Here is a 26,579-nt window from a genome sequence, read left to right on the forward strand (position 1 = left end):
TGGGGTGGGCCTTGACACCCGCCCTGAGAGTGAAATCCCCAGAGGTTCTGGAGGCAGGAAGGGGCTTGTTGACTCTGGTAATGTCAACAGAATGGGACGGGGGAGAGGCAGTGCGGCCATCCCAGACATGTGGTGACCAGGGGGCACTTGTGAGGAAGGGAGTGGGATGAGGAGGAAAGGAAAGACTTCCAGGCTGAGCACAGGAGACGGCGGCCAGGGGGCGAGCAGGACTTGAGGTCACTGAGGCTCAGGGAGGGGTGGTCGCTGAACAGAAACACGCAGGGTGTCGGGAACACAGCTCTTGCATTTTTCCGTGTTGAGTTGGGCGGTCTGGGAGGGGACAGACTCAGTAAATACTTGGAAAGAGAGGCTTAGGGCTGGAGCTGCAGATATACGTTTATTTAAAATGTAGGGATCTGTGAGGGGGCTGAGACCCACGTTCACGAAACAAGAGCAACACTAGAGTGAGATGATGCGTGGACCCGAGAGGCAGGGTGTCAGGACAGCAAGGCATAGCCGGCGGCCGCCCCAGGTTGTCAGAGCCCTGAGACCAGGACGGGAGAGGAGGGCCTGTTGGCCACAGAGTCAGGGAAGCCTTCTCCTAAGGGAGCGTCTGGCCTTGGCTGAGAGTGAGTAGGACCTGGTTGAGAAGGAGCAGCCCGAGGACCTTCAGGCCTAGAGAAGACCCCACCGGCACAAGCCCCCCGACGTGACTTCATGTCCCCAAAGCCCACATGGTGGCCATGGGGCTGGATTTGCCCATCCCAGAGCCAGAACCTGGTGAGAGTCAGGGGTGTGGGGGAGGCCTGAGGAGACAGGGGCAGGACCACCATCCTGAAAACCCCTCTCTGTAAAATGGAGAAGTGTGTGGAACCTGAACATCCCCTCATCTATTTAAAGCATCTGCAGGAATGACCCAAGATTCTGCAGCGTGAAAAGGAAACCGCAGCAGGTGGCATGGCTGTGCTCAGGGGAGGGGATTTTGACCGTGACAGTCAGGGTCTGAGTGGGAGGAAACCAGGGGACTTCTGTGTAGTCCTGGGGCAATTCTAGAACCATCTGGGGCAAGAGGGGACACTGCTGTCTGCCAGTGAAACCTGCATGGTGCCCCAACCCCTTCAATTTTACCTTAATGAGGGAGATACTGCCTAGTGTCTACTGGGAGTCAGGGGGACAGGAGCCCCAAACCCTTCAATTTTTCCCCAATAAGGTTGGCACTGCCTAGTGTCTCCTGGGGGTTGGGGGGACAGGGGAAAGAGAAGGCAGCGGGGTTGGCCTCACCTGGAGAAGCACACATGCCCGCACACGTGCCCACATGCACTTGCACACACGAGAGTTTCTGGGGTTCATGTGATGGTCAGTTTTTCCGGGTAACTTAACCCTTCAGCTCTGAATGGAGACCTGAGAGATGCAGGCCTGGGTGGGCGTGGGGGACTGTTTCCTGGCTGTGACTTAGTGGCGTGAACAGAGGTGCTACTGGGACGAGTGATTTCTTCCACTCCGGACAGATCAGCATGAGAGGTCAGGGCTGAAGGGTCTGAGAAGGAGCTGTATTCCAGGTGGGACCCCTGGTGGCACCAGGCTAAAATGTAAGAGCAACCATTTCTTTAAAAGAGAAGCCGGTGACGAGGAACCAGGACGGGAGCCACAGATGGAGACCTCCCAGGAGAGCGAGGGGTGAACCCGGGACAGGTGTGGGCCGGGACCTCTGTGTTCCACATGATCCTCTGCGCTTCATCTGATTTTCTGTGTTTTCCTGAAGATGCACCAGGGCTGGCCATTGGGCCGGGGTGGTTGTCGGGGAGGCTCCAACTTCCTTAGACCTTTGCAGATGAGAGACATGGACCAGAGGGCATTGCTTAGAGCCTTCATCAGGCCTGCAGAGCTCCTTCCAGGGAAGGAGGAGAGGGCATGGTGTGGAATAATTCAGGTTATATCATGGGCCTTTAACGAAGGAAGCTCTGGGGGTGATCCGGGTTGATGACGTGACCATGTAACACCATCAGCAGGAATTGCTACTGTGGGAGAAGGGACTGGGGGAGCCGCTTCATGCCTTCCTCCCCAGGGTGCACAGGATCGCAGGCAGGAGTGTGGCCAGGATGGGAGACAGGATGGGTGAAGAGCCCTTGGTAGGAGCCCCACGATGGCCATGACGGGTACCCTGGACCAAGCGCTCAGGAAGATGATGATGATGACAATGGCATGGAAAGGGAGTTTGTTTCCATCGAGAGCAGAATTGGGTTGGAAATATTAGGGATCTCTCCATTCTCCAGTGTCTGAGATGGGAGGAGGGCCATGGGAAGGTCAGAGTGGATGTGACTTGTTCCCTGGAGAGGCCTGGCTCTCCAGTGACTGTGGCCCAGGGGCCAGGGCTGGGATTTAGTGGTCAGGGTGGGGACCTTCTTTCTGCAGCCAGCCTCCTCCCTGTCCTCCCAGCCAGGTGGGTCCTTTCTTGCATTTGTATTCTTTATTTCTTCCCCTCTGTCTTCAGCCTATGCCTGGGGCACCTGCTGATTCACCTCTCTGCCCACATGCCCTCCCCCACCCCATGTGTGGCAACTGCCAGAACCTCAGAGCCGGAGCCCTTTGCTGCCCAGGCTCCCTCCTCATGCCCCATCCCTGTCCCTGGGCAGCCACGGCTAACCCTGAGCTACTCGGTCCAAGCCGAGAATTTAATTTCACAAAGTGCAGAAAACAGCAATTCATCAAGTTGATGCTGTTTTCACAGGTGAAGCCAAATGTTTCCGGGTGGAGAGAGATACTCCCCCTTCGGTTGCTCTGTTGCCAGCCGTTTGCTCGGGTCTCAAAGCCTGGGAGCATGAGGGTCCTGGGAACATGAGGCCCCTGCATGCAGCCAGGGCCTGCGGGGATCAGGCTGTGCGAGACCTGGGTGCCAGCATCAGCATCTCACCACCCGGAGCTGTGCCGTTTGCAACTGTGGCCACAGGCCACGGGTGGCCATTTCCATTTAATCAAATTAAAATGAAATACAATGATAAATTCTGTTCCTCAGGCATGCTGGCTCCCAAAAACCTTCATGTGTTCAAAATCCACATGTGCCAGTGGCTATGGGGCTGGGCACCTCAGCCACAGATTGTGGCCAGGGTCACCCCAGCTACCAGATGGCCCTGCCACAATGGACAGTGCAGTCTGCATAGCGTGTGACCCTGTGCCCAAATGCTCAGCAGAAAGTGGCCAGTTCTGAAGGGCAAGAGGCTGAGGGAAAGCTTCTCTGGGAAAGGGGTCCTTGCCCCTGCTCGCCAATCCTGCCTCATGCCTCCTATGCTCCATCCCCACCTCTGTTCCCGACACGTGGAATGATATGCTGTGAGTCCTGCCTGTGTTTGCACTGGTGGGCTGTGCCCTCCGCCTCCTTCCACCTGACCGCCTTTTCCATGCCCCGTAAGGCCCTGCTCAGTGGGGTGTGACCTCCCGCAGAAAACCTTTCCCCATAGCCCAGAGCAAGGTCAGGTCCTGTCTTCAATGTTCATGTGCATAAGAGAGAGAAGGAATCAGTGGATGACTGTAGCAGGCTTGGCAAAACCAGAAGGGATTTTCAGGTGAAAAAGTCACAGGTGAGCTCCCAGGTGAGGCAGGGAGGACTTTTTGTAGTTTTGTGGGGGTTTGCTTGTTTGTTTGTTTTGAGACAGAGTTTTCACTCTTGTTACCCAGGCTGGAGTGCAATGGCGCGATCTCGGCTCACCGCAACCTCCACCTCCTGGGTTCAAGCAATTCTCCCGCCTCAGCCTCCCGAGTAGCTGGGACTACAGGCGTGCGCCACCATGCCCAGCTAATTTTTGTATTTTTTAGTAGAGACAGGGTTTCACCTTGTTGACCAGGATGGTCTCGATCTCTTGACCTCGTGATCCACCCGCTTCGGCCTCCCAAAGTGCTGGGATTATAGGCGTGAGCCACCGCGCCTGGCCCTGTGGGGTTTTTTAAAGATAAATAAAAGCAACAAAAGATAGACCCCTTGAGCTTCTGCCGCTCTCAGCTGCAGCCTGATCTCATCCCGGTTAGGACCCGGCTCTGGAGCACCCGTCAGTGCTCACTGCTGCCGAGCTAGACGCCGTTGCTCAAGCTGCTGACCCGTCATCCTGGAGAACAGCAGGGTCCTGGCAGGAGGTTGGGGGGGCATTTCCTGATGTTCAGGGCCTTTGACTGGAGCCTCAGAGCTTGTGCCAGGGTGAGGTTGCCAAGGCCTCCCCATGAGCTGGAGGTCTTATCCTTCCCAGGGAGGTGTGAACCAAGGACACCCTCAAGTGTGGGATCATCACTTTGCTGACTGAAAATCCAGTCTTCTCTGACCTGGTGGTGATTCAAGGGAAGGGAAGGGATAAAGGAGAGGATATCTGGAACCACAGAGAGGAGAGCCTTGTGGGGAGGGCACGGGGAACACCCAGCCCAGGCTGCTCCCTAGGGAAGGAAATGCTCATGGGTGACCATGCTCAGAGCAGCCTCCTGGGAAGCAGAGGGTGAGGCCAGACAGGCCTGACTGCAGAGCCTGGAGGCACGGGCTTGGTTCCGGCTTGGTTCCTGGTGAGCTGTGCAGCTTCAAGGAAGCCACTTAACCTCTCTGGGCCTTAGTGTCCTTATCTTCAAAACGGGGCTAGAATTATACGTTTAGACCCACTGCAGTGGGCTGTGGTCAGGTTCAGCAGTGTCAAAGTGGTTTGTGAACTCTGAAGTCCTGTAGAAATAGAGGAGTCTGCCTGTAGCTGTCTTTTCTAGGAGGCTGGGGTCCAAGTAGACAGGGCCTGGGGGTTCGCACTGAGGCCACATCAGAGGGTGGGAGGTCTGGGCCCAGAAAAGACCTGTCAGGAGTCATGCTGCTGGAGGGAGGCTGGGGAGCAGGGAGCTGGAGAGAGGGAGCTGGCTACCTCTGGCAGGGAGTGCCCAGGGGCACCTCTGCACTGAGCAACTGTGCCTGTGGGCAGTGTTTTGTCTAGAAAGGGTTGGGCAGGCCTGTGCTGGAAACCTGGCACCTCCATGGGCTTTCATTCTCTCACCTATAAAATAAGAATAAGATTACGGAGAAACAATGCGCAGAGGGCATCCAGCACAGGGCCTGACCCCGGGCCGGCGTCCCGTCGAGGTTCACTCTCTTCCCTTCCCCTGTGCACAACAATGTCAAAGTGCACGGGTGACCAGGAAGACCCAGATACTCTCACTGCAGCCCTCTGCATGATCCTGGGTTGTCAGTAAATCTCAACTAGATCCGTGCGGGGTGAGAAGGGAGGGACATCCAGGCGCCTCCTAGCTTCTCAACCAGTTGCAAGAAATCCAGAGCAGTGGTGTGATAGAGGTGCTAGGAAATGCTGCTGGGAAGCCTGCTTTGGCAGGTGGAGGGGCCCCCACCATCCACCCCCACCCCTCGGCCTCCTGATGCCCTCACCCCCAACACCACTGACAGTGATGCTCTGGAAAAAACCGCCCCTGAAGTATGTAATTGATTTCCCCTCTTGCTAGTTCTTAACCTGGGCCTTTCGGTGGTAGGAGAGGATGCCTGATTAGAATATCTCTGAAGAGGGCAGTGAGTTATAGTAATGGACACTCTTCTAGCTGTCTCTCCCGCTCATAAATCTATCCCCCTCTGAAAGTGCAGATGGTCCATAATCGTCCATCATGCCGGAGTTCAGCACCGGACAGCTCCCGGGTGGGTTTTTCCTAGGAGGCTCCTTTTTCTGCAAGCTAAACGGAACTGCGACTCCACACAGCCTCTCCCTGTAATGGAGTGTGAGCAGTCCAGCCGTCAGGAATGATTTAGGAGGGAGTGAACAATAAATATCCAAGAGGTTGGAGCTCAAAGCAGGGAGGCAACGGAGGGGGAGGTCGGGGGGGAGGGAAGGAGGAGCCACTGCAGCTGTACTTACATTTTGGTTGTGCTTTTTATTTTTTTTATCTATTATTTGTTCAGGGTTTGGAGGTGGTATTGTCCTGAGAAGAGGTGGCTTTGAGTGACCTTTTAAAGACACTCCCTCGGCCCCCTTTTCCCTCCATTCCAAGGACAAGTCTCTATCAGGTCTCCCACAGGGAGGACTGAGGTCAGTGGGGCCGTTTGGTTGGGAAAACACAAATAACTGGGTAGTTGATATTTAGGGATGAGTAGATTTCCCCCACAATGTTGCCAGACCCTCTGATGACATAGCTTTTTCTTCCAGTGAGATGACCCAAGTCCCCAAATTTCCCACCACACTTGAGCCCAGGGAACTATAAACTTTTCATCTCCAGGGAAGGCCACACCCACAGGCTGCCCTGGCCACCTGTGGAATCCCCAGTGATGAGCCCACCCAGGTGGCTGGGGATGCAAAGCGGGGGGCAGCTCCCCTGCCACCATTTGTCCTTTGGCTCAGTTTCTTCCGTCTGCTCCCCCCTGACGCAGGGCCTGGCACACAGCAGGAATGGGCACAGGGGTGGTGTTGCCCAGGGTTGGGGGAAAACTGGCTCAGGCCTCAACATTCGTGAAGGGCTTTGACATCTTCTAGAGAGTCATCAAGGCTGGGTATGCTCAACGCTGAGTGTGTTAAACCTCTGCAGTTCCTAGACACCTTCCTGCTTTGACACACAGGGCCTGAGCTCTGGACTTTGCACACAAACCTAAAGAAAATCCCAGGCAGAGGAGAGTCCGTGGGACGGGGACCGCACCTCGGACTGTGGGCAGTATTTCATAGCCCTTCAGCTCTCTCCCCGCTTCTCTCCCTGCCCAGAGGCTGAGGAAGCAGGGGCTGAGCTTCACAGGTGATGAATGAGCATCTGCCTCCTACAGGTGCAGGTTGCTCTGCCAGGTGGTGGCTTGTGGCCACACTGCAGCAGGAAGGCTGCCTGCTCTCCCCTCTCCAGGCTCCCTGCTCTGAGGGTCTCCCTTCCCTCTACCCAGGAGCCAGCTCCTCTGAACTCCAGATCAGAGAAGAGGGAGGATTTCTGAGCAGCAGAGCTAGAGGGGTGTGGTCAAAAACTGGACACCTGCAGATTCATCTGCATAAATGCTTGCCCATATCAGTTGTTTGTCTGCCCACCAGAGGGGCTACTGCCAGGGGGTGGGGATGAGCTACATGCCCTCCATCCAAGAAGGGGCACTGCCAATAGGAAGGCTCTGCCAGCTGTGTCTCCTCACTGGCCCTTGAAAACAGTTTACTTCGGAGGCTTCCTGAGCCTCTGGGGTCTCCCCAGAAGGGAGTATGCACACTCTGGAAGCTCAAGCTGCATCCCACCGCTCATTTGCCAGATGTCAGCCAACTTTGGGGCTGCCACTGGGCCATGGCGGATTGCTCTGGAAGCAGAGGGAAAGTGCTGCTCCTCCTGGCTGTGACAGTGGCCCAAACCCCCAAAGCCTGTTCCTTCCCAGCTCCCTGCAGGCTGGCAAGTGACTCCTTTCTCATCCCTCAGCCCTTTCCTCCTGCAGGGAGGCTCCGAGAGGGTGGCAGTCCCCAGGCCTGAACCATGGACGTATACAGAGCTAAGGTGAGCTGTGTGGCTCTGGCAAGCTCCCAGGAACAGCAGTGACCCCTGTGAAGGGCTGAACAAGAGGAAGTGGGCTTCTCCATCTCCCACCTGCTGCACCCAGCACCACAGAAGCCCTTGAGTGATTCAGTTACTCCTAGAAATGGGCACCTGAAGATTTGCAGAATAGCCTAGAAATGCAAGATCCCGAGTCTCACCATGCCTCTCTAGCTAGACAGCAAGCAATCTGCCCAAACAATTGGTCTCCATTCGCCCACTTGCATCTGCACAGTAATGAACCCTCACTGCGGGCTCGCATTGGTGCACTGCTCCACGCACCACCAGCCACGGGCAGAACATGCCTCTCCTGCCAGCTCTCGGCACACGGCCATCTCTGGCCAAGGCAGAAGAGAGCTGAGCAGGGCGCTGCCTCTTCAGTAATCCTGGCAGCATCAAATGCAGGGCGAAGGCCAGGAGCGAGCCCCCACCACAGGGAGGCTTGGGGAGGAGGTCCAGCTGGGCGGGCAGGTGGAGTCACTGAGTACTCTGCATCTGTTGGTGGCCTCAGCTGCCATGACAGCCCTTCTCTTGGATGCAAAACATGCTACCATTATCATCACCCAATGTCCTGGGCTGGCAAGGTGGGGCTTAAAACCTCACTTCGCAATACAGTTGACCTGTCACAACCAGCTCTTGTGTCCCCATCTCCAGGAAACTGCCCTGGGGACGGTCATATGAACTTGGGAGAAAATCCATCCCACGTCTCTGCCACAGCAATGGCTTTGCACAAACACAGAGAGTAAGCAGCTCCTGGAAATAAACTCTCCAGACCCAGGGAGCTTCCTTGAGATCCCCTAGCTCCGTGCTTTTCTCGGTATCATGGAACAATCGCAGATCTGCTCCTGTTGTGTGCCAGTGCTGTGTGTCTCTCACCAGCATCATTTCCAACCCCAGTGACAATGGGATCAGAATAACAAGAATCCTCCTTTGACACCTGAGACAATGAGGCTCAGAAAAGCTGAACGCTTTGCAGGAGCCCCTCCTAAGGAAGGCTTTGAGAAATCTGTCTAAACCAGGCCCGCCTGGATCCCAGCCCTCATGTCCCCCAGCACAATGCCTCCATGTACTTCTTACTTCCAAACTAATGCTTGTGACAAGTGAGCTCAGGGCCAGCTGGCCACATGCAGTGCCAACAGTCCAATACGCTTATCTGGGTGCTTTGCAATTGAGCTGTGTAGACAGTCGACTGTGTAGACAGCTGGGAAGGCAGCTTCTACGCAAGGGACTTGGGGAGCTAGATGGCTGCCAGTGAGCTCACTGAATATCACAGACCCCCCCGAGAACCAAAAACAAGCCTGGTATCCTCCCTCTGCAGCATGTGTCTATGAACACACAGGCCCAGAGGGGGCTTCCCAGACCCCTAGAAGCTGCTTGGTCTGTCCTCAGCCCCTGCCTAGGCATCCCTGTCTCAGTGGCTGGGGTCCTGGCTGCGTCTCCTCCGTACCACCATCCTTCGGGTTCATGCTCAGCTCACCATTGCCTTCGGATGCTGCACAACACACGCTTCATCTTCCCTGGGAAAGCGAGCTTCTCCAGCCAGGCCCTCAGCTCTGCAATGTAGTACCCCAATCTGTTACTCTCGACATGGAGAAGGGAGAGGAAGGGAGCTAACTTCTACTCGGGGTGTGCTGGTGCCAAGCTCTGTGCTTGGCAGCTTGCCTGAGAGCCCCACCTGTGCCATCTGACTTAATGACTTGGAACTCTCCCCCAGCCCTTCAGCATCCCGGCTCCGAGCCCGCAGCCCCAGCCTCCACTGCATACCAGGTTGCTCCACAGAGCAGCTTCTTGCTCTTGCTCTCTCTTCTTTCCTGGGGTGCCCCCGCTTCTCCCTGCCCCCCTGCAATTTTTACTGTTTTCAAAGCACAGCTCAAAACCGACCCTCACCTGGGAGTCCTCTTGCCCCTCCCCATCACACCCATCTCTTCTTTCCTGGCCCCGGCGTTTTTCTGTGTCACTTTTTATATTTATTTTATAATTGGTGTGCCAGTAACATAGAGAACAGTTCAAAGATCAGCTTCCATTCCTGCATTAGAATCCAGATTCCTGGCTAGGCACGGTGGCTCACGCCTGTAATCCTAACACTTTGGGAGGCCAAGGCGGGCAGATCACCTGAGGTCAGGAGTTTGAGACCAGCCTGGCCAACATGGTGAAATCTTGTCTCTACTAAAAATACAAAACTTACCTGGATTCAGTGATGCATACCTGTAGTCCCAGGTACTTGGGAGGCTGAGGCTGAAGAATTGCTTGAACCCAGGAGGCGGAGGTTGCAGTGAGCCAAGATCATGCCACTCCACTCCAGCCTGGGAGACAGAGCAAGACTCCATCTCAAGAAAAAAAATAAGAATCCAGATTCCTAAAAGCCCAGTTCACAATTCCTGCTCTTTGGCATCCTGTGCTGTGCACCCTATGGGGTTCTCTGTGCTGAGGAGGACTCACTGCTTCTGTCCCTCTGTCCCTGACATCCCCTCTCTCGTCTGCTAGGACACTGGGATGGTGGAGCTCCCACATCGCCACAGTTTGAATGAGAACTTTCTCATGGTCACTCCATGGGAAAATTAGACGTCTGTGGTTCTGTGTCATGCTCTGAAGGGCTTCCTCAGAGCAGCTTCTTGCTCTCTCTCTCCCTTCTTTCCTGGGGTGCCCCCTCTTCTCCCTGCCCCCTGCATTTTTTACTGTTTTCAAAGCACAGCTCAGATTAGGAGTGGGCATGTTGGGGCCGGATCTGGAGGGGTCCAGTCGAATGTTTGGCTCAGGGGACCTGGCTGCCATGGCCTCTCCAGGTCCCACTGCCAGTGCAAGAGGTCCTGATTTTCTGTTCACTTTCTTTCCCTGACATTGAGGAGTCAGTGAAGACACAGGGGAGACATGAGGTAGAGACCCCAGCGTCGCTGTACATTGTAGATGGGAAATGTGCCCGTGGAAGACAGTGGTCCCTGTGCCCTGGGCTCCTGGATGTCCTTTGAGCCCACTAAGTTCTCATCTGACCTGTGGGCCCATCTCAATCTTCAGCATAAAGGCCACCAGTCCAATCGCTGAGCTGCCTCGTGGCACGTGGATGTTGGCAGTGGCACGGGGGCTCCTAGGACCCACTCCCTCGGGACATTCATGCTTCTGTGAATGGCTCCTGGCAGTGCCACCGGTTACATTTAGGATCCGGTGTTGCCATGATGGGAGCTTTTGGCAGAACGTGCGGACTCTGAGTGTGCAGAGAAGGTGGCTTCTCAGGAGGCTGAAGAATCTGTCTTCCTCCTACCTGTTAGTGATGGGGAGAGCTGGACTCCAAGTCTGAGACCGGAACAGTCCCTCGAAGTTGTTTTTGCTGCAAACAGCAGCAGTTCTGCTCCAAGGTTTTAGCGGGGAGGGCAGACACACACCAAGAGCAGGCGGGCAGGGGTTTCCCGCAGTGAGGCGCGTGGTTTAAGTCGAAGGCTCTATCGGCAACACCCAGAGGGTGGTGAGCAGCCACTCTCCAGACAGAATGCAGGGACAGACTCGTGGTTCACGGCAAAGGATTTTGGAGAGATGGGAGGAAGGACTCATTCTGGCAGTGAAGCTGGTTAGAGATGGGCAGGGTCTGCCACGGGAGGGCAGGTATGGGGAGCTCCCTACTGGAAAGTGTTTAAAGTAGCACCAATTCTCACAGAACCAAAGGCCGTTAATGAGGGCTCCTGCCTGAAGGCAGGAAGTGACCAGATGTGCACTCTCCAGTCTGTGCCCCAGACGGGACCACCTGGGATCCTGCTGAGTGGCCAAGATGTCCAGATCCGTCTCTGGCAGAGGCTGCCGGCGTGGGTAGGGGTCTGGGCGGCCAGTAATGTCCCTCTGGTTCTGGGAGGTCCCTGTGATGCCTTGGGATTAGAGTCAGCACCAAGAGGGGCTCCATGCAGGAGTGAATTCCAGCAACCCCCTCCAGGAGCCACATCAGCAGTGGTCAGGAAGCAAGTCCACCACAGCCTTCTGGAAAGGTCTCTAGTCTCAGGACACACAAGCCACTCAAGCCTCGTGCACGCCACCTAAGAAAACCAGCAGCCCAGACAAGACCATCAGCCCAGACAAGACGATGAGCCCAGGCTGATCTTGGAGGGGCTTCTCAGGATGCTTAGGCTGAGTGGAGGCCAGTGGGTCTTCAGCTTTAAGCCAGAACTCAGGCCGAACCCTGGGTCATCACCACTCCAGCAGCGCAAGCGGGACCTCCCAGGACAGGGCTTCATCTCTGCACCTGCAGGAGCCCCATGCACCGTCCACCTCTCCACCTTCTCCGCCTCCCCACCTTCTCCGCCTCTCCACCTTCCTCCCCTCTTCCTTTCTGCTGTGGATCACTGAGCCCCCAGGTCCCCTACTTCTTGATGACATAGCATGACTTTTCTTCCTTCCCAGCTCCAATGTATCAAAACTTTGTGACAGGAAAGAAAAGCAGGAAAAACCATCTGGGAAGTAGGTCACCTGAAAAACAACAGCCTGCCTATAATTAAATCCGCTTTTCCAGTGGGCTGCCTCCGGAAGAGCCAAACCCGGTGGTGGCTTCCTTTCCCTCCCCTACACCCCCGCACCTTCCCTCCTTCCACAGCCAAATTTCAACACCCCACTCTTAGTACGAAATTTGCCAATAAAACCTCTCATTAGGCAAATCATGAACCCCTCGCCACTACGCTGTGGCTCAGACCGTTGATCAACTGCGTTGCTGAGAGGGGAGGCCACGTGGTGTGGGGGCGGTGGCTGTGACGATAAAATGGGGGAATTTGCTGCTGTTTGTATTTCCCAGACCTCCCTGGCTCCTCTGCCCCCAGCAGTTTCGTTTCCGGGATTTTAGATCGGCAGCGTCCTCCGCGCTGGGGTTTCGGGTGAAGCACGCGGACCTTCTCCTCTCCCCTCCTTGTTAGGCTTCCTGGCCGCCGGCTGAGCAAACACCGCCTGGAGCATCCAGATCTTCAGGCCCCAAATGCTCCTGTTCCACTCGTGATAGGAATCAGCCACCTCCATGGCAAGGGCTCCAGCTGATGCCTCCCCAGTTGTAAGCTCTGTCTACTCTGCAACTCTGTCAGCAGCAGCCCGGCAGCTTAGGAGACGAGGCCCCAGTAAGAAGGGGCTCGAGGTTTTTCCCAATCCACAGACAGTTTTTTTAAAGGAGGTAAAGACATTTCTAGAAATGACAGGATGGCAAGCTTAACTCCCATTCCCAGTAAAATCATCACGAAACCAACAGCTCGGGATAGGGAAGTTAGCGTGTGACTTGAGAACTGTCCTGCTCACGTAAAGAACAAGGCTTGTCGGCCAGCTCGAATCTCTTTCCCTGCCAAGGGACAGCCCACGTAGACAAGGCGGCACCCGAGGTCCACCTTGGCCTCATCCGAGATTGCAACTGTTTTTTTTATTCTTTTAAGATTGTGATTCTTACCACATAGCAAGTGCCTAAAGTACCTACTAGTTACCTGGAAAGCAGCTAGTTAATTAGTGGAAGCCAGAGTTTAGGGACTGCTTGCCATTTTACAGACAATCTCAGGTCTGCGTTCGTCCCCTCTCCCATGTCCAGGGGAGACGCGTCCCCTTCGCTAGGACGCCTCGCCACGGGCATCAGTGCCGCTTCCAGTGCCTGCTCAGGACTGGACTGCCAGCAGCACCTTCCAGGCTGGACCCAAACACCAGCCTGTGTGTGGAAGCCAGATGTACTCCCCCTGAGCCCCACCGATGAACCCCAGTGAGACTGAGCCCACAGGGGCTTCACCAGCTCAAACCTGCGTCTTTGTTCTGAGATCCACGTGAGTCTGAGCCAAGGCCATTGACCTGACTGCAGAATCAATAGCAACTTCCTTACGGCCATTCTGTTTGAAAAGAAACATCTAAAATTTGATGCATTGGGTCTGGCTTGGTGGAAAGAGTGCAGACTTTGGAATACGAATGAACTGGGTCTGCAGTTTCAGCCGGACCATGTGCTGACTGTGTGGCCTTGAACAAGTGGCAATTGGAGCCTGCGCCTCTTTGTCTGAATGAGGGGGGTGGCCGTGGCGGGGACGGGAGGAGGGTTCCATGAGAGAGCACACGGGAAATGCCAGCTCCTGGTCGCTGTTCGTGGAGGGTCAGCTCCTTTCTTTGAAGGATGTGTGTGTGTGTGCACGTGTCTGCGCGCACCTGTGTGTGTTTGTGCGTGCACATGTGTGGGTGAGTGTGCACGCCTTGTGTGCTGGCATATGCGCACCTGTGTGTGGCTAGCCTGGGTAATCAGACAGCTGGAAGCTAGGGTTGCCAAATAAAAATACAGGGTGCCTGGTTAAATGTGAATATCAGATAAACAATGAAAAATTGTTAATGTAGGTACTTCCCAAATATTGCACAGTGTGAACTTATCCTAAAACAAGGAAAGCATTATCTGTTGTTTATCTGAAATTTCTAATTCAACTGCATATTCAGGAGTTTGATTTGCTAAATCTGGAAACTCTCACTGGAATGAGGTTTTGTTATTTCGGCTGGAAGGTTAGGCCCACAAAAACAGATGTGCAGGGGCCTGGGGCCAGGGGCTCTGGGAGGAAGGACCCAGGCTGTGTGGCCCAGGCTCCTCACGTTGCTGTCTTGCTCAAGAGCCCCCTTCCCTTTCTCACATTTGCTGTGCCTTCCATTGCATTGAGCAGAGCTATGGACTGCCGACGTCCTGGGCAATGGTCCCTGGCTGGAAGCAGAGGCTGTAGCCATAGCCCCTGCCCCAGGGGGCTGCCCACACCTCAGGTGGGCCCTGAGTCTGCACTGAGCTGAACAGTACTGCCCACAGCCTGCTGACCTGGCCCCATCTACTTGCCGGCCTGGGCTTGGGGTGGTCTTCTCTGGAAACATCTCTGTTTGTTTCATGAATGACGTTCGATCTTCCCGAAACAGGACCCTGCAGAGTTTTGGAGCAACTGCCAGACAGTCACAAAGCCACTGCAGAGCCCCGTCCTTGGCCCCTCCGCCCTCCACCATCACCAGCCACCCCTTCCCCTCTTCTGCGCAGCCTCTCCCACCCTCTCCAATTTTTACTTGGCAAATTATACCCTGGCGCTCCCAGCCTGCTCAGTGGGTGCTGTCAGGTCTTGGCAGATTCCAGTGCCAGCAGCAGGGGGCACAGACACTTGCAAAGGGGAGCTAATAGGAAATGAAATAGCTTTCCTCCCCCAAAGACCCCTCCCAGCGCTGCCGACGGACCCACCCCTGGCGGAGTCCATTGTTTCCAATCCAATCTCGTGTTTATTGAAGTTTCCTCCAGGGTTAGCTCGGGAGGCCTCTCCCCAACCCCTTCCGCGTGGCCTTATTTACTGGAATCCCCTCGGCGTGCCATTTAAGCATCTTCATTAACATTTCCCACGTCTTGCTCATTGCAAGCAAGGCCCTCCGAGACCCCCAGGGTGGCGGCACGGCGGCAGCCTGCAGGAACGCCAGGCTTATTTTAATTGGTTTGAAACTGTCGCTGTCGACCACAGAGGGGTCCCTTTCCTTGAGTAATGACCTGGAATTTGATCATGCGGCTTTTATGAGCTTGTAACACTGAAAGTGTAACCGTGTGAGATCAAAGCAAGGACCAGGGTGCACATCTGTCCGGCTGCAGCGGCCAGCACGTGTGAAGGCGCAGCCTGGGAAACACTGCTCTTCCCCGACCCTGTGGGTCCCATTAGTCAGGGGATGGGAGATGTGGCTCTTTTCACGGCCCCTCTGGCTTCCTTGTCAGCCTGCAGATGGTGGCATGAGAAGAGGGAGAAGCCACCTCTGCATCCAGCACTTTCTGCCCTCCTTCTCAGGAGTATGGAGAACGCTCTGCTCAGAAGACCAGGGCCTGGGTCCCCAGAGGGAAGGATGCAGGGGAGCCTAGCTCTTGGAGACATGGAGGGTCTCGAGGCTGTCACTAGGGATGAGATGGCTTTGACTTCCTCTTGGGATGTGGCTCCCTCCGGAATCACGCCACCTTGTACATCTTCCGTTTACTCGGTCATCAGGCCACCAGCCAATGAGGTGCTGTGGAGCCACTAATCATACACACCACTGTGCTTTGACACCAGCTTTGTGTCACGCACGTGTGTAATCAGGGTCTTCTCCTGCAAGGGGCCATCCATCTAACCATGCTCATCTCAGAAAAAAAATTTGGAGCATTTTTATAATTGAGGTAAAAGATAAATGTCTATCCCCCTCTATCTGCAATTAACAATAACTAACACTTTGTTATCTTGCATTAATCTTAAAAAAAAAAAAAAAAGGAATGAAGCCTCACAGATAAAATCCAAGTCCCCTCCCAGCAGCCCCAGCCCCGTTCGCCTTCCCCACACCCAGAGGCCGCTCTGAGCGCCGATTTGGCATGTATTATTTCTGTCCCTTGAAAAATCATTTACACACACGTGTAAGCATGGACCAGAGCGCACACTGTTTTAGGTCTCCTTCAAATGCACGTGCATGACCTCTTTTTGCAGCTTGCCTCTTTGACTGAACGTGGTGTCGGCAGCTCGGGTGTGTTTCTGATACGTTCCTTTTATTTACTGTAGCGAGTCTGACTTAGAAACCTGTTCTGTTTTCTTTGCCCACTCTTTCATTCATGAAACTCCCGGTAGTTTGCAAAGTGCGGCTATTTCGAAGAATGCCGCGTGAGAGTCTTGATGGCTGCCTCCTGTCTCGGGCGTGTACCTGGCTGCGGGTGGCGGATCTTGTCCGGGTCTCGCCCAGGGCATCTGGACCTGCCTGTCCCACCCGCCCCGTGTGAGACGTCGCTGACGCCGAGGCCCATCGTTCTCACTGTGCCCACGAGAGCCCAGCTCCGGCGTGCTGTGTTTTCTGGAGCTACCTGGCTGCCACGGCCTTGTCCTCTGTTTCTCAGTGGGTTTGGGGGTCCAGCACGCTCCCAGAGAGCTGCAGTCACCCCAGCTCCTACTTTCTCACTCAGGAAAGCAGCCTGCACCTCAGATTTAGAGCAAGACATGAAGCCGTTCTGGTAAAATAAACCCGTTCAGAAAGTTTCGGCTCTCTTGTTACACCCCATTGTCTGGGGACCCCCGGGAATGATCGTGAGCCTGTGACTGAAACGCCCTGTTGGGGCTGTGACCCCTCGCTGTCCTCTGAGGCTATCCAGCTACCTGAGCCCCCAGGCCCGGTCTGCAGGACCACAGACCCTCCCAGCAGTTGCGGGCAAGAGTGGGACACGCAAGGAAGGATAAACAGCCTCCCTGTTTTCAGAGGCTGAAGATATTTGTGGTGGCCACACAGTAGCTCTTGGAGGTGGAAGGGTGGGCAGGGGAGCCCCTTGGCTTGGGCGGCTGTGTGGGGTGTGGTAGGCTCAAGACCTGGGCTCTGAAACTCGGGAGCAAGTGCCCCTCCGTCCCCAGGCAGAGATGCTGCTGCCTCAGGAGCCTTGCTGAGAGGTTGGGGTGAAGCCACAGTCCCCAGGGATTTGGAGGTGGGAAGGGAGGCTCTGAGCAAGGCATGCCCATGGCAGAACACAGGCCTGGCCTGGCCTCACTTTACCTCCAGGAAGAAGAGACGAGGCCCTGCCCAGCCCGTTCCCTCCCTGGCTCCCCTGAGTGTGTTCCTGGACTCTGGTCAGGATTGCAGGGGCTCTGTAGCTGCTCCCCTACACTGAGCAGAGGCCGGGATGGTTGGCTGTGGGACCTGCAGGGGGTCTGGGGTGAGACCTCAGAGTGGGAACAGGTGAATAGGCCCAGCGCAGCATGGCTAAATGAATGAGTCGATGAATGAGTGAGTGAGAAAGCGAGGCATGGACCCAGGCCGTGGTAGTCTCTGTGCTTCACTGGGAGGTCCGTGCTCTGGGTGTTTGTGGGGACATCCGTCCCATCTCTGACACTTCGCTAAGAAAGCCCCTGGAGCCAGGTGGTGCCTCCCCCAGCCCTGTCTGCCCTACCCCTTTGGTAATTCTCACCCCAGTGAGGTATGCAGGAGCCTGGAAGGTGCCAGAAGCAAGGCGGGCAGCTATTAGAGTTCACATTACAGATGGGGAAACTGAGTCAGCAGCTGGTCGACCTTAGTGAGAGTGAGAGCTTAGTGTGGAGGTGGCCGAGCTGGGCTTTTGAGACGGATTCCCTGGGTTTGAGTCCCAGGTCTGCTGGCATGCAGGTTGTGGGTTCCCCCAGCATTCTACACCTCAGTTTCCTCTTAGCGTCACTGGAAGGGTTAACGGGTTACGCTGCAAAAAGGGCCTCCCTCGGTCCCAATGTGGCCCTGCAGCCCTGTCTAAGCTGCCTGTCCTTTCCCTCCCACTCCCGCCAGCTCTCTCCTGCTCGAGGACACTACAGCAGCCAGAGAGAGCTGCCCTCCCCGCCACCATCCTCACATGTGCTTAGGCCAAGGAAGACCCGCAGGCAGCAGCAGCACAGTTTATTAAGCCAATAAAATCTTAAGTGCATGAGCTCTGGAGACCCCTGAAGTCTTTTTATGTGCACAAAGGAGCTGGAGGGCTTCCTGGGCCTGAGTCTTTCTTGCTGCCTGGAACAGGTGGGTGTGCAGTAATCTGCCCTCTCCCCTGTGTCCCCATCCCAAAAAGGCACCTGTCACCTGACAGTCAGCCCCACCACCTGCCCCCATCTTGGGGACCTTGGTGTGGCCTGGCCTGCTGTCCTCGCTCGGGCATTGCGAAAGCATGGGACAGAGCCCGGCAGACTCATGCTCCTGCCCTCGCAGTGCTGGTGACCTGCCTCCTGCCCACCGCACCTCATCCATCAGACGTGCTCAGGCCACAGCCCGTTCCTCACCTCTACTGCACCCTAGGAAGGCGGGTCAGGCCATGGCTTGCTCCCCCGGCTTCTCTGTCTCTTTGAGAACCTCCCTGGCCCTCTTTTTTTGAAAATCTGCTCTTTTCCTTGTCTCTCCCGCTGCCTGCCCCCTTCTCTTCCCAGCCCTCTTCTTTGTCTCCTGAAACTTCTCCTGGTGTGCCTAATTCCTGAAGGCTGCAGTGGCTTCGCAGACGCAGCCCCACCTCGCTGTGCACACACAACCCTGAGAATCGATTCAGAAAACGATTAGTTACAGTACGGTAGCGCTGCTAACTGTGGCATTTTGCTTTGCAGTTATTGATACATCATCAGAATTGAGAAGCGATAGTCAGGAAGGGGGAGGAGAAGGAAGAGAGGAGACGCCTGTCCTGAAATGTCAGCTCTGACAGGGGAGGGGTTTTCAGGCCTGAGCTGAAGCTGGCACCTGGGTCGATCTCATCACAGCCACGCCTGACCTCACATAGGCTTGGGAGGGCTGGTGTGTTCCAGGTTTGTGAGAGTGCAGTCCTTGTCCCCAAGCAGACATGAGGCCTCGGGCTGCCTCCTTCCTCACCCGATTTCTGCCATCCTGGGGGCACCACTGCCTACTCCACCAGCCCAAACTGCATGCTGGGTAGACCATGAAGAGGTGGTCTACGTCCGAGTGAGAGCACTGGGCCAGACTAGACAAGGGTCCCCACGATGAGGGCAGGTGGCGGGGCTGGCTGCTTCTGTTGATGGACAGGGTCAGATCCAGAATCCCAATCTGAGAGAGACCCCAGAGGCCCTGCCCTGACTCAGAGTTCTCCAGGAGAACAGAGTCAATAGGACCTAGGCAGGTAGGCAGGTAGTTAGGTGATAGATAGATCGAACCCATTTTAAGGAACTAGGTCACATTATTGCAGTGCCTGCTGAATCTGAACTCTATAGGACGGGTAGACAGGCTGGAACCTCAGGCAGGAATTGGTGTTGCAGTTATTTATTTAGTTAGTTATTTAGAGATGGAGTCTCGCTCTTGTCGCCCAGGCTGGAGTGCAATGGCATGACCTTGGCTCACTGCAACCTGTGCCTCCTCAGTTCAAGCGATTCTCCTGCCTCAGCCTCCCAAGTAGCTGGGACTACAGGTGCCCAGCACCATGCCCAGCTAATTTTTGTATTTTTAGTAGAGATGGGATTTTGCCATGTAGGCTGCTCTCGAACTCTTGACCTCAGGTGATCCACCAGCCTCAGCCTCTGAAAGTGCTGGGATTACAGGCGTGAGCCACTATGCCCAGCTGGTGTTGCAGTCTTGAGGTAGAATGTTTTTCCCCAGATAGCCTTAGTTTTTGCTGCGAAGGCCTTTCGACTGACTGGATGAAGCCCACCCACCCACATTATGAAAGGCCACATCCTATACTGAAGTCAATTGATTTTAGACGTTAGCCAGTTACCAAATACCACCCAGCAACACCTGAGTTCGTGCTGGACTGAATGAGGGGACAACAGCCTGGCCACGTAGATGCCTAACACTGACCATCAAATGTCCCGAGACCCCAAGAGCTGCTGACCAGGGATCAGTGGATGGGCCTAGAGGGCAGTGAGCTCCTGGGAGCAGCACTGTTTCTGAGCGTTATGGAAAATGGGCTCCTAACTTGCATTAGATGTTTAATGCCGAGGTAGCATTGGGGGTGACTTGTCTGTGCTGCCAGCGAGCGACAGAGCGGTGCTCCCTCCACAGAAAGGCCCAGGCAGAGGCCGGGGAATGCGGGAGGAGGGTAGAGGTCCTCCTCCTCTGTAAGCCTGCAGGAGCTTCACCTCCCCGACAGGACAGGACCCTCGGCAGTGGGGAAATGCGCAGCCACTGCTGGGTGTCCGGGAAGCAGGGCGGGGCTGGGGGTCAGGTAGGAGAGAAAAAAGAGACAGGGTTGGGGGTGCCCATGGGAGCCTCTGCTGGGAGGAGTGCAGAAAATAGTCTACAGGAGCCTCGAGCTTGGTGACAGTTTGCACTGGGGACATAGGGGAGGTCTCACCCTGGCCTGGGCGGGACGGCCGGGCTGAGGTTTGCACCAATCATGGGGAGAGGACCCTGGGAAGGAGGTGAAACTGACTGTGAAGGGCCTAGACCCTCAGGCTCAGGAATCTGGACTTAACCCCCAGACTTTGAGGGTCCTTCAAGGGATTTTAAACAACCTTTGTGCTTTAAAAATCTACTCTAGGGACAGCATGGGGGATCCATGCTAAGGAGGACATGCTGAAGGCAGGGAGTGCAAATAGGAGTTGGAAGACAGCATCAGGGTAGCTGCGCGTTCACACATTCATTCCTCATTCCTCACTCCTCACTCCTCACTCCCTGAGCACCTGTGGCATGCCAGGCCCTACTCCAGCATGGAGGCACGCAGCCACTCCACGTGTCCTCAGGAAGCTTCCGTTTCAGGGCATCATGTACAAATGGAGTACATGACGACACTGCCTTATGACTGTGGTGTATAAAGAACTACCTGAGCCTGGGTAATTTATAAAGGAAAGAGCTTTAATTGACTCACAGTTCCTGGTGTCTGGGAGGCCTCAGGAAACTTACAATCATGGTGGAAGGCGAAGGGGAAGCAGTGCGCGTCCTACGAGGTAGCAGGAGACGGAGAGCAGAGGGCGAGAACTTGCCAAACACTTTCCAACCATCAGATTTCATGAGCACTCACTCACCATCACAAGCACAGCACTGGGGAAGCTGCCCCTATGATCCAGTCACCCCTAACCAGGTCCCTCCCTCTACGTGTGGGGATTACGGTCTGAGATGAGATTTTGGCAGGGACACAGAGCCAACCCAGATTATGGTGTGACAGGCCAGGAGCAGATGTGGCAGGTGATGGGGCAGGGGCTTCCTCCGATATGATGGTTGGGGGCTTCTCTGGTGGGGGGAGGAGGCCTGAACAAGCAGATGTTGTCCAACACCTGGAGGAGAGGATGACACGTGCGAGGACCCTGAGGTCAAATCCAACCAGAGGGCCCTGTGGGTGGGGCAGGGGGAGCAAGGAGCAGGTGTGAGAAGTGGGATGGTGGGGTAGAGGGCATGTAGGGGATGGGGCAGTGCCCATGGAGCCAGAGCCACGGGGTGGGTGAGGAAGGCTCAGAAGAGGTGGAGGGAGGAAAAGTCAGAGTTTCAGTGGAGCCTCTGATCATGTGACACCCTTTCCTGCCCCATCTGCCTTCCTCCTACCTGCGCAAAACCCACTGTCAGCTGCTTTGAGGAACACAAGCCACATGAGGCTCTGTCTTAGTGGACTGGGGCTGCTATAACAAGATGTGGGTGGCTTAAACGACAAACATTTAGTTTTTCATTATTTTTTTTTGAGACAGAGTCTTGCTCTGTTTCCCAGGCTGGGGTGCAGTGGTATAATCTCAGCTCACTGCAATCTCTGCCTCCTGGGTTCAAGCGATTCTCTTGTCTCAGCCTGCCTAGTAGCTGGGATCATAGACGCCCACCACCATGCCCAGCTAACTTTTGTATTTTTAGTAGAGATGAAGTTTCACCATGTTGGCCAGGCTGGACTCAAACTCCTGGCCTCAAGTGATTGCCCACTTCAACTTCTCAAAGTGCTGGGATTACAGGCGTGCGCCACCACACCTGGCCCAACAAACATTTACTTCTTACAGATGTGGAGACTGGAAAGTCCAAGACGCAGGTGCCAACACATCTGGTGTATTCTTACCTGGCGGAGGGCGGGGGGTGGGGAGACAGAGAGAGAGAGAGGCAGGCAGGCTCTTATGAGGGCACTCATCCCACTGGGAGAGCCCCACCCTCACGACTTTATTACCTCCCAAAGGCCCCACCTTCAAATACCGTCACATTCGGCCTTTGAGGGAACAGAAACACTCAGACCACGGCAGACTCAGTCCCTGCTCACAGCCGACACAGATCAGCAGACTGAACCGCTAAGAGGCAGAAGCCAGGTGCCCCCTTGACATTGCCCCCACTCAGCATCTAGCAGGGAAGCCTGGTGGCCAGAGGCATTCACACTGTCAATCCCAGGGGAGCCTAAGACGAAGAAGGAGAATCCGCGTCGCTCATGGTGACACTGACGGGTTCTGATGAGAAAACAGCCTTGCTTCCCATCAAGGGCGTAGCTAGAGGCTGCAAGTGCAAACCATGGGGGCTGCTCAGCCCACAGTGGCCGTTACACGTCCTCTAGGATGCAGCCCAGGGCTCGAGAACTGGGGCTGGTAATGGGGCTGGTGCTGCTGATTTATCCCCAAGGAGGCTCTGCTGGCTGGAGAGAGACCCAGGGCCCGTCTTGGGGACAGGCAACTGGCCCATCCCCCCATCTGTCCAACCTCCAGCCTGACCCCGTCACCCACTGACACTCTCCCCTCTGACCCCAGCTTCTGTTTTGATACCATGAGTCTCACCTGCAGTTTCCGGGTCTGTGGAGCTCAGGACACCTACCCATGAGGTGGTGAGCAGGGCCACCTTCTTACCGCTTCTTCCAGCCTGACGCGTTCCTGTTTGCATCGTGCAAAAGACATAGTTCCCGTGACCCTCTGTCCTGTAATATTTTAAATCAAGAGAGTGTGTGTCGGAGGCACTCCAGATATTCAGAGGTTGAAAATGGTTTTGTTCTCTTGTTTTCTTCTTAAAATGCAGTGTGAAGTCACAGCAGCCAGAGGAAATTCTGCCGCCATTTTCCTGGACCTGGTCTGCAGCCCCTCCTGCTGGGAATCTGCTCCTGGAGCCATCCCTCTGCACACAGGTACGAGCCTCTTTACACAACGCTTTCTGCTCCCCACAAGCTGGTTCTCAGATGGGTGCTTCTCTCAGGCCTGGGGGTGGCCATGGCCATGGGGGGGGCGACACATGAGGGCATCTGCAGGGGGAGCTTTGGTCTGCGGAGAGGAGGGTCCCCACCACAGGGTTCCCCAACTCTTCTGTGTTTTTCACCTGCCCTTCCCCAGTCCCCCCACTGAAATGCAAATCAGCGAGTATATAATAGATAATTAATAGACTGATCAGCCAGCGAGGGGGGTAAGTAGATAAATAATTGTAATTATCCTTGGGTTGCCCATAAATCCCCTCACTGCCTTTTTATTAAACTCTCTGTTTACAGGAGTCATTTATATTGCATGTCATTTCGCCTCCCCCGCCTCCTGGGTGGCTCCCACCGGGGCTGACCCAGGGCGGAACAGCACTGTGTGACCGACACATCCTCTCCCGGTGGAGCTTGTCCTGGGCACAGGTGTCAAAAAGCTTTGCCCAAGCGGCCAGCCGGATGGCAACCGAGCCAATGCACACGGCTCACGCAAGGCCCTCCTTCTGCGCCCCGAGGTGGCCGCAGCCTATATTTAGGCCCGAGCTGGAAGCCTTTATTATACTTGGCACCTGTGCTGTAGGTATGAGCTCATTCTTCTCCCCAGGGATGGCCTTGGCCTATTAATAGCCTTGGCTGAGTTTCCCTCCTTGCTCTGAGTGCCAAGAGAGAAAGTGGGTTAATAAATATCAAAGAAAACTCCCTCAGAGGGCCTGGGGCCAGACTCTCCCAGGCTCTCCAAGACTTGTGACTGTCAGGCCCCAAACCAGGAGAGGGGTTTCCTTTTTCCCCGGCCTCTCACATCCCTCCTGACAGAGGCCCAACGCCCAGGCTGGCAGGTCTGAGGACCAGCCGTGGCAGAGCTCTCTCAGGAGTCCATGGAGCTGGGGTGGCGGAGGTCACCCACCGTGGGAGGCCGAGGAGGTTGGTGGGGCTGTTGGCATCTGGGCGGCCGAGAGAAGGAGGCAGGGAGGGCGCCCTGGACCTTCTGACACCTTCCTTCTGGCCTGGACCCTCTCACGTCCTTCTGCTGACTCAGCAGCATGGAAGGAAAGGGAGGAAGTGGCCTCGGGATGGTCCCCGAGGAAGACCCCATCCTCATCCTCTCCCAGGCCCGGAGGCTGCGGCAGGAGTCATTTAGCCTGAGTTGGAAACAGTAAGAGAAAGGAGCCCCAGGAACAAAGCAGGGAGGGGAGGGGTGCTCCCGAGGGCAGGCGTGCCGGGGTGGGCTAGCAGCAGGCTCTGCTGCACTGATTCATTTGATCAGCCGAATTTCAGGAGAGTCACACGCGTGCGGGCCGTGGCTGGCATTCTGCATGGATGTGTGAGCTGGCCTGGTCTGGTGTGTTGTCAGCTAGCGCTGCTGAGTGCCTTGGGTCGGGGAAACGTCTTATGGCCCCGTCTCGTTTACTTTCCGCCGTTGAAGTGCACGGGTGCTGTTAGCAGGGCTCAGGGAGGTCACGGCCACCCAGCCGGGAACTGGCAGAGCTGAAGCTCAGATGTGGGTTATCTGGCCACGGCAGCCACCTGCAGGCCTCGTTTCAGGATATTTCTGCAGAATATGGGGCCCTATCGGCTAGATTCCGTCTGTGCTTTCTGGCTTTCACCTGCTGGACATGAAGTCAGACTGTGGATGCTGCTGCTTTTATGAAACTTGACCTTAGCTGAGCTCTAGCAGGGTGGCCAGTGACGGCAGAGTCTGGGCAGCCTTCAGCCACTGGCCTGCACAGCCACTGCCCAGGGCTGGATGCTGGAGGCTACGGCAGGTCAGCCCTGGACGGTCAGCCAGGCTGTGCACTCTCTGCAGGTTCTTCTCTCCTTGGAGAGAGGCTGGCTGCCCATGGCAGAGAGGGAATTCGGGCTGAGCAAACAGAAAGGGCTTTTCAAGTTTCATTCAATGGAGTTAAAGTCTGAAAAATGGCCCAGCGGAGGCTCCCTGCCCTTTCAGGAGTTTGTTCAGCTCGGAGCTGTGCAGCTGGTCCCCCCCGCCCCAGCCCACACAGTCTGAGCAGGAGGAGAGCGCAGGGCCAGGGGAGAGGCAGAAAGATCTGACAGTGACTCCTCCAAAGGCTTTCTCCGCTGCTCAGGGGCTCGCTGGAGGGGACGGCCGAGCCCATTTCACATCCGTCTGTCCAGAGCAGGTGGACAAGGGGACAGGGCTCTGCCACGCTTGGGAAATGGAGGCAGAAGCCTGTGTCTCTGGAACCAAACGGAAGCCCCCTGGGACCGCTCTGTGTCGTCTTGTTTTTTTCTCATTATTTTGTGGACCTTTTTAGGGTTTCTTATCTTATTCTGTTTTGGGGAGCTGGGATGGGTGGAAAAGAGAAACATAAGCATTGAAAGGCAGGATGAAACTGACCCCTTCACCCCAGTAATAGCTACGACAGCAGGGCGTGGCTGGCCCCAGGGTTCCCGTCCCCCGCCCCCACCTCTCCCCTTCCCCACCACACAGGCAACAACTTTTACTGGCTCTGCTTCATCTGCCTGATCTTCAGGAACTGAGCCCCCGGGGCCACCATCGGAGGGATTGATGATTGATTAAGAATAACCAGAGCTGTGCTTCCTGCCCTGGCCGGGTGGTGGCCCACCCACCCTGCTGAAATAGCGTCCTCTGAGAGCAAGGCTGCAGGGGAATCGGTCTCGGGATGGTGTCCCTGGAAAGTGATGGAGAGCACGGGCGTGAGACGCGGTGTGAGGGAGGAGCCAAGGGAAGGGGGTGAGGGATTTGGTTCTCCCACAGACACCAGCAGGTGTAAGCGAGACTGCCCCGAGAACACGGCGCCTTTCACAGCCAGCCCTCCCTCATGCAGCCCAGTGGCCACCAGCACCTTCGGGGAATCTTAGAGTTGGAACCAAGTCAGAGGCCCCGGGTTTGATTTCCATCCTCTTTCATTCTGATCCCATCAACTTCCTTCCCCTGGGGTCAGGAGGGTCTGGGCACCTTCCGCAAGATCAATATTTTTCTTTTTCAATTAAAGTCAGGTCAGTATCTTTTTATTATTACACAAGCGATAGATGTTTTTGTGGGAAATACCGACAAGAAAAACAAAGAACAATCTGTCGGAAATAACCGCAGCTTACACCTCAGTGTGTGTGATGTGTGTGGGCTTCCAGCATATATATACATAGGCATTATAACCGCAGCTTACACCTCGGTGTGTGTGATGTGTGTGGGCTTCCAGCATATATATACATAGACATTTTTTGTTTTGTAACCTGTTGTTTTCACTAGACAGTATTTTCAGGAACATACTTTTAGGTTGCTGTTAACCTCATTCTTCATGATTGAATATCATTCCATTGCATAGAAAAACCATAACCAATCTCTCGAGCCTGTTTGCAAGTGCTAAGACAGGCATTAGCCACCGACCCTATTTCCAAAACTCTGTGCTACACTCTAAGAAACTAGAAGATTAATTTTCCAAACGGGAATTAGAAAATGATTATTCACATTAGAAAGGAGTCTGCAAACATACACTCCAAAGAGCTTCTTTGAGAAATGGGCTCCCTGGGGCATTAAAACTTCCTGCAGTGGGTAAAACCCCAAGTCACAGGCAGCTGCAGAGTGGGTGGTGCATCTGACATCGTGTTC

General features: G+C 55.2%; 1 protein-coding gene across 10 annotated transcripts in view; it reads left to right on the forward strand.

Annotated features, from left to right (window-relative positions):
* RBFOX3 (RNA binding fox-1 homolog 3) overlaps window positions 1–26,579 on the forward strand; it is a 527,173-nt gene that overhangs the window by 285,323 nt on the left and 215,271 nt on the right. For all 10 annotated transcript variants that reach the window (XM_012453562.3, XM_064369725.1, XM_064369723.1 and 7 more), the window contains exon 3: window positions 22,828–22,933. The gene's annotated coding sequence lies outside the window, so the exon portion shown is untranslated. The remainder of the gene's footprint in view (window positions 1–22,827; window positions 22,934–26,579) is intronic.

The sequence above is a fragment of the Aotus nancymaae genome, unplaced genomic scaffold, assembly GCF_030222135.1.
Source record: "Aotus nancymaae isolate 86718 unplaced genomic scaffold, 86718_ANA_hifiasm-v0.15.2.pri h1tg000089l, whole genome shotgun sequence".
Classification (NCBI taxonomy): domain Eukaryota; kingdom Metazoa; phylum Chordata; class Mammalia; order Primates; family Aotidae; genus Aotus; species Aotus nancymaae.